Source organism: Mus caroli, unplaced genomic scaffold (assembly GCF_978045245.1).
Source record: "Mus caroli unplaced genomic scaffold, Mus_caroli_1 scaffold_6, whole genome shotgun sequence".
Taxonomy (NCBI): domain Eukaryota; kingdom Metazoa; phylum Chordata; class Mammalia; order Rodentia; family Muridae; genus Mus; species Mus caroli.
In genome coordinates this window covers 105,876,122-105,883,201 of record NW_028227261.1, presented here as the reverse complement: position 1 = coordinate 105,883,201, position 7,080 = coordinate 105,876,122, and the positions used below count along the sequence as shown (strand labels likewise).

The 7,080-nt window shown below is 46.3% G+C and overlaps 1 pseudogene; it reads left to right on the top strand.

The window, feature by feature from the left end:
- The first annotated feature begins 322 nt into the window (after nt 1-322).
- On the top strand, nt 323-2,161 carry LOC147004321 (endogenous murine leukemia virus Env polyprotein from Emv-2 locus pseudogene; annotated as a pseudogene).
- Nucleotides 2,162-7,080: the final 4,919 nt, after the last annotated feature.

Below are 7,080 nucleotides of genomic sequence, written 5' to 3'. Positions count from 1 at the left end.
TTGACCGAGTCTGGCGGGATATTGGATCCCTGTGCTGACTCTTCCTCACCCTCTGCTCTGTTTACTCATTTAAAGGCCTTAGAAGTTGTCAGAACACAGATCTGGGACCAGATCAAAGAAGCATATGCACCAGGGGCTACTGCAGTGCCCCACGGGTTCCAGGTTGGAGATTCGGTCCTTGTCAGACGACATCGAGCTGGTACTCTTGAGCCTCGGTGGAAAGGACCATACCTGGTGCTGTTAACAACCCCCACGGCAGTAAAGGTAGACGGAATCGCCGCCTGGATTCACGCCTCCCACGTCAAGAAGGCTCCTAACCAGGATGAAGGCAACCATAAAGACAGCTGGACGGTGGCAGCTACTGACAATCCTCTTAAGCTTCGCTTGCGTCGCAAGAATCACCCTAGGCCTGAAGGACCACAACCCACACCAGCCTCTGACCTTAACTTGGCAGGTTCTCGGTCCTGATTCGGATCAGGTCTTGTATACCACCTCCAAACCGGCACCACCAGGGACGTGGTGGCCAGACCTAGCCTTTTGCCTCAAACAGATTATTCCAGCTGCTAGAAGCACTCCCCCTAATTTAGTAAGAAGTTATGGGTTCTATTGCTGCCCAGAGCACGGTAAGCGGTCCGAGTGTGGAGGGCTAGCCTCCTCTTATTGTGGCCAATGGAGTTGTGTTACTTCCAATGACGGTGATTGGAAATGGGCTAGTAGGCATGCCCCTGATAAGGCTGAGTTCTCTTTCCAGAACACAGGGCCTGGACCGCATGCCATAATGGAACTGTATGGAAGAACTGACTGTCGCTCTGATGATCTAGATAGAATACTGATCAAATTTACAGACACAGGGAAAAATCAGGACTCCAAGGCATGGATAAGGGGCATGCGATGGGGAGTAGTTTTTTATGACTATAACGGGGAGCCTGGATCGTCAGTCATAATTCGTTTGAGCATCAGTAGCCCCCCAGCCCAACCAGTAGGACCTAACTCTGTTCTAGCTGAAAAGCCCTCAGTACCGCTTCCTAAACCTACTCCACCAGACAATTTGGCCAAGACTCACACTCCTTCCTTAGATCGGGTTACTCCCAGGCCCCCAGACACTGAGAATCGCTTGTTTAGCCTAGTACAGGGGGCATTCCTGGTCCTCAATCGCACTAATCCCAACATTACTCGGTCTTGCTGGTTGTGCTATGCCTCAAGCCCCCCTTATTATGAAGGAATTGCTCAGATCAGGACTTATAATAAAACTTCAGACCACTCTCTATGCCCTTGGGGGGAGAACAGAAAGTTGACTCTGGCAGCAGTCTCAGGAAGTGGACTTTGTTTAGGTCAGGTACCTCGTAACAGACGGCACCTCTGTAACCAGACCCAGGACGTCCAGTCTAGTGAAGGTGGTCAATATCTAGTGCCCCCCAGGGACACAGTATGGGCTTGCAACACAGGTCTCACTCCTTGTGTGTCTACTTCTGTTTTTGATGGTTCCAAAGATTTCTGCATTCTGGTTCAACTTGTTCCTAGACTCCTGTATCATGATGACCGCTCCTTTGTAGATGAGTTTGATCACCGAGTCCGCTGGAAAAGGGAACCTATCACCTTAACCTTGGCCGTACTTTTTGGACTAGGAATAGCCGCTGGAGTAGGTACAGGTACCGCTGCCTTAATTCAGACCCCCCAGTATTATGAAGAATTACGTGCAGCTATGGATATTGATCTTGGAGCTATAGAACAGTCTATAACCAAATTAGAAGAATCTTTAACTTCCCTGTCCGAAGTAGTTTTACAGAACAGGAGGGGACTGGACTTGTTATTCCTTAAAGAAGGAGGACTCTGTGCTGCCCTAAAAGAAGAATGTTGCTTTTATGTTGATCATTCAGGAGTAATCAGGGATTCTATGGCCAAGCTCAGAGAACGCTTAGATATGCGTAGAAGAGAAAGAGAAGACAGACAAGGATGGTTTGAAAGTTGGTTTAATAGGTCTCCATGGTTCGCTACCCTTCTCTCTACTATAGCTGGGCCCTTAATAATTCTTATGCTCTTACTTACTTTTGGACCGTGTATTCTCAACAGACTAGTGACCTTTGTAAAGGAAAGAGTAAGTGCTGTTCAGGTAATGGTCCTGCGGCAGCAATACCAGTTTTGGCAAGAAGATAGCATCTAGCTCTAAGATTAGAGCTTTTCACAAAAAGGAGTGGGGAATGAAGAATGGAAAATTCCTGGTAACCTGCTAAGGTCATAAACACTTGAGTCATAGGCATCTGGTCCCCAGGCCTCAGCCACTCCCGGGACATACCTTACCTTTCCTGGAACAATCATAATGTTCCAACGACCTCTGTAGAATGTCTCAACGCCCCAGAAGCATTGCCTAAGGTAGCGCATGATCGATGATCTAATTGTTGAAAATATTTATGATTTCCCCTCCCTTCCCCTGGTTTGTGGTTTTTTCCTTTAAAAGCTCTGTAAAACTTCAGGCCAGGGTCGAAACTCCTCTACTCCCGCCTGGAGCATGAGTCTCGACCCCAGCATGCTGGCCTGAGCTCTCGTCCTGTCTCGTTCTGTCTCACTTGCAATAAACTTCCTCGTGTGATCACAAGAACCGGTCTCAGTGTCCTACTGGGTGCGCGGCGGTCCCGAGACTTGAGTGAGGGTCTCCCTACGGGGGTCTTTCAAAAGCTCTTGGCATTAGTAAGGTTGAGAACCACTGCCCTGGCAGTCTCCTTTCTGAAATGTCTTGTGACTATATTTCTCCATTCCTAGTTCGAGTTTGTGTTGCAAGGTGATATTAATCTTGTAGTCCCACTCCTTTTGCAATGGAGTTGTTTGAGTTTAGCAGGGATTCAGCCATTGTTTTTCTTGTTGTGTTATAAATGTTTCCCCTTTCGGAGAAAATGCACAGGTAAAGCTTGCTCATGGAGCCCAGCCCCTACGGTCCCAGTAACTGCAGCCTTCAGATACTGCCCCAGTGTTTTCTTTCAAGCCCATCAGGACCTTTTCTTTCTTAGGATTCCTATTGTTAATCACACTGGGGAAAGGCTACAGATGCTAGGGGTGGGGGTAGGGGTGGGGGAATGGTTTAGCAATTTAGCCTTTCTCATTGGGCTACTCAGTTTTGGGATTCCTTGATTCTTAGACTTCTACCCTTGGTTTTCTGACCCTGTGCCCAACCTCCCTTCAGTTGGCTGAGTCCGTGCTGCTAGCCACCTGCCTGGCTGTTTACTCCTGTCAATTAGCTGACAGTGGAGTCCCTGGGTGCTGGATTGCTGCCATCTGTACCTGCCATATCATTGGACTTCTGCCAATCATTGCTCCTTCTGGACTTCTGGGGTCACCTGACACAGTGCCTCCATTTTTTTTTTCTGACCTCTATGCCATGTTTGGAAGACAAACTGATAATTTGCTACCTTTGAGAACAGATAACTAAGGAGTTTGTAATTGGACCATTTAACAGATATGATTATTTTTGGGGTGGAAACAGAGCACATGTCTCTAGGAAAACACAACTCTCAATAGGCAATTATGATTGAGACAAGGTAGAAAGTAAGGGCACCTTGAAGTTTATTAGGTCTCAGTGGGCGTGTCTGGGTGACAGGAGACAGTGATAGGATGTCTGGGGACAGGTACCATGAAAGGGGAGAAGAAATAAAAGGAAACACCAACAACTTCAGCATTTGGCAAAGTCTCATACTAAGTTCTGTGCCCTAATGCATCATAAATGAAGTTCTCTCCTGGTCATGGCTGATATGAACTTACTGTTCAGTTTACTCCAACTGGATATGGGAGCAGGGCTTGTCATCTTAGCACATAACAAAAGCTCAATATATTGCCCTGTGCAGAGAACAGTAGCTTCCAGACCCTAGCACTCAAAACTAATTATTTTTAAAAAATTTGCTCAGAATGTTCTGTTTTATAGAAAAATTGCTTTAAACTGCACAAAAATCTTACCATACAATTAATTCTTATTTTTTTAAAAAATTTGTGGGTAGTGCTTTTTTCCCTGGTAGGATGACACATTAAAAAATTATGATCAGAGTCTAGAGAAACGGCTCAGTGATTAAAAGCACTCAGTGTTCTTCCAGAGAACCTGACTTCTGCTCTTAGCACTCACAACAGGCACCCACAACTGCTTGTAACTCAAGTTCTAGGACTCACAGTTTGGCTTCTGTAGGTACTTGTGCACACATGTGCGTGCATGCATACACACATGCACAAAATAAAAAGCAAATATTAAAAGATTTCAATGCAATAAATTGAGCTGATTAGATATGTTTTTAGTTATGGACATCTGGAAAGACTGGCATGCCATGGAGGACTGAGATCTACTCACTGGGATATGGGAACAGGGCTTGAGAGACACTGCTCATAGACAAGAGGCCTGGCCTAGAACAAGCTTCTGGGCTATTCAAAATGACATCCCCCAGTCTCAAAGTGGGTGGGCATCAGGTGCTCTCAAGTCAACATTCAGGGATCATATCTATTGCTAGGTGCTCACTGTTCAGGAAGCTCCTCCCAGCCACATCTGGTGACATTGGAGATCAAGTCAACCCCTTGAGGAAACACTAGAAACTAGAACTGAGAAGACAAAAGAGGGAGCTAAAGGAATCCCACTTCTTTATCAGCAATGGGAACTTGGTCAGGTTCTTTAAACACCCTCAGATTTTATCTGTCAAACTGTGTTACAACCCCTACTATGTGCCACTATCGAGAGTTAAAGATAACAATAGGACGTAAGATATTAAATACAGCAAGAGCTTGCATAGAGTGCTGCCATCTGCAGAGGCAACCAGCAAAGCCTTCACAGCCCCCAATGTCTTGCCATCATGGAGTCTTTTTCTTAATCCCAGAAATCAAAGTCACCTTCATGCAATAGGACTGTGGCCAAAAATAATGGAAATGTGGGCAGGACTCCAGATCTGGAAGGGGATGGTGCCAGGGTGGCAGGGTAGTAAATCAGAAGGACAGGACAGGAGTGGGTGCACTCTTGTTAGTTCAGCCTATTCATAACACACTACTTTCTCTTTAGCAAAATGAAGAGATAGAAAGTATTTGATCATAAACAACAATTTCTGTTATTTATGAATGCCAAATGTGTGGAAGCTAGATTTAGTAAAAGCAGCATGAAGGCACGGGCATTTTTTAGAGTTATGTTTCTGAGTCCCCAAAAGACAAGGAGCCCCATGATTTTACTCAATTAAAAATGTCTTCTTTGGTAAAGAAATCTGAAACAATGTTCTTTAGCTTAATGCTATTTCAAACAAACAAGCAAACAAGAAACCCAAAACCTCTCCATGTACCTGGATGTGGTAGAGTTCTTGTCTGTTGTGTTCAAGGCCCTGTTTGATTCTTAGCATAGTCACATGGAGCCAGAGGCAGAGCCAGAGGCAGAGCCAGAGCCAGAGCCAGAGGCAGAGCCAGAGCCAGAGCCAGAGCCAGAGCCAGAGCCAGAGCCAGAGCCAGAGCCAGACCTCCCCTTCCCATGCTAACTTCTTTTTTTCCCAAACTGTTTATTTATAGTAGAAATGGATACATTAAATTTACTCAGTGTGGATCAGAGATTAAATACCTTTTTTAAGGAGGGAATTGTCTGGGAAGGGAAGCTTATTGGCTACACCCTTGGAAGCCATGGAGATACCTCATTAGCATGGAGAACTCTGGACTCTATGTTATGAGGCTAGTTGTCAAGGTTCTATTAGTGGGGTGTTGTGATCACATGCTCCAGGACAGGAACTGGGTAGGGAGCAGATTCAAAAGCCAACCATTTTCAATTATGAGATTTGCTGTGTTTTTTTTTTTAATCTGCTGACCTGTCCAGTGTTTCTCTCTGGGGGCACGGTCCCAGTTGTACTACACTTACTGTTAGGTAGTTGAGACTAAATACCTTTACTTGACAGCTGGATCCCAAGAGGGTAAAGTTAAAAGCTGCCAGGTCAAAATACTTCTGAAGACAGGGAGGAATGATTGTAGGAGCCAGAGGGGTCAAGAGCACGGCAAGAAAACCCACAGAATCAACTGACCAGGGCTCATAAGGGCTCATAGAGATTGAAGGGACAACCATGGAACCTGCGTGGGACTAACATAGGCCCTCTGCACATTTGTATCAGTTGTGCAGCTTGGTCTTTTAAAAAAAAAATATTTTATTTATTTACACTCCAGGCATTGCACCCTCCTCCAGTCCCCCTCCCACAGTTCCTCATCCAATTCCTCCTTTCCCTTGCCTCTGAGGGGGTGTTAACCTCACTAGGCCTCCCCTTTCCCTGAGGCCTCAAGTTTCTCAAGGATTAAGTGCATCTTCTTCCACTAAGGCCAGGCCAGGCAAACCTCTGCTGTATATGTGCCAGGGCCCTTGGACTGGCCTGTGTATGCTTCTGGTTGGTGGCTCAGTCTCTGGGAGCTCCCTGGGGTCTGGGTTATCTGAGACTGCTGGTCTTCCTATGAGGTTGCCTTCCTCTTCAGCTTCTTCAATTCTTCCTCTAATTTAACCATAGGGGTCCCTGACTTCAGTCCAATGGTTGGGTGTAAGTATTGGCTTCTGTCTCAATCAGCTGCTGATAGGGCCTCTCAGAGGGCTGCCATGCCAGGCTTCTGTTTGTAAGCACATCATAGCATCATGCCACCCCTGCCATGAGATGGATCCCAAGTTGGGCAGTCTCTTCTCCATTTTTGTCCCTGCAGTTCATTTAGAGAGGAACAATGCTGGGTCAGAAATTTTGACTGTGGGTTACTAACTCAGTCCCTCGACTTGAGGCCCTGTCTAGCTCCTGGACGTGGACTCTTCAAGTTCCCTCTCCCCAGTGTTGGGCATATTGGCTAAGGTCACCCCCATTGAGTCCTGAGAGTCTCTTACCTCCCAGGTCTCTGGTACTTCTAGAGGGTACCCCCACCTCCCATCCCTTAAAGCTACTTATTTCCATTCATTCTCCTGGCCTTCTGGGCTTCTCTCATGCCCCTCCCCCCCATACCTGATCCTGTTCCTCTTTTCCTCTCCCCCCTTCCCCCCAGAAGCCTCCCTGCTGCTGACTTTTTTATGAGAAAGCTAAATCTCTCTAGTGACCACATGAAACTCAAGGGAGTGCTGAAAATCAT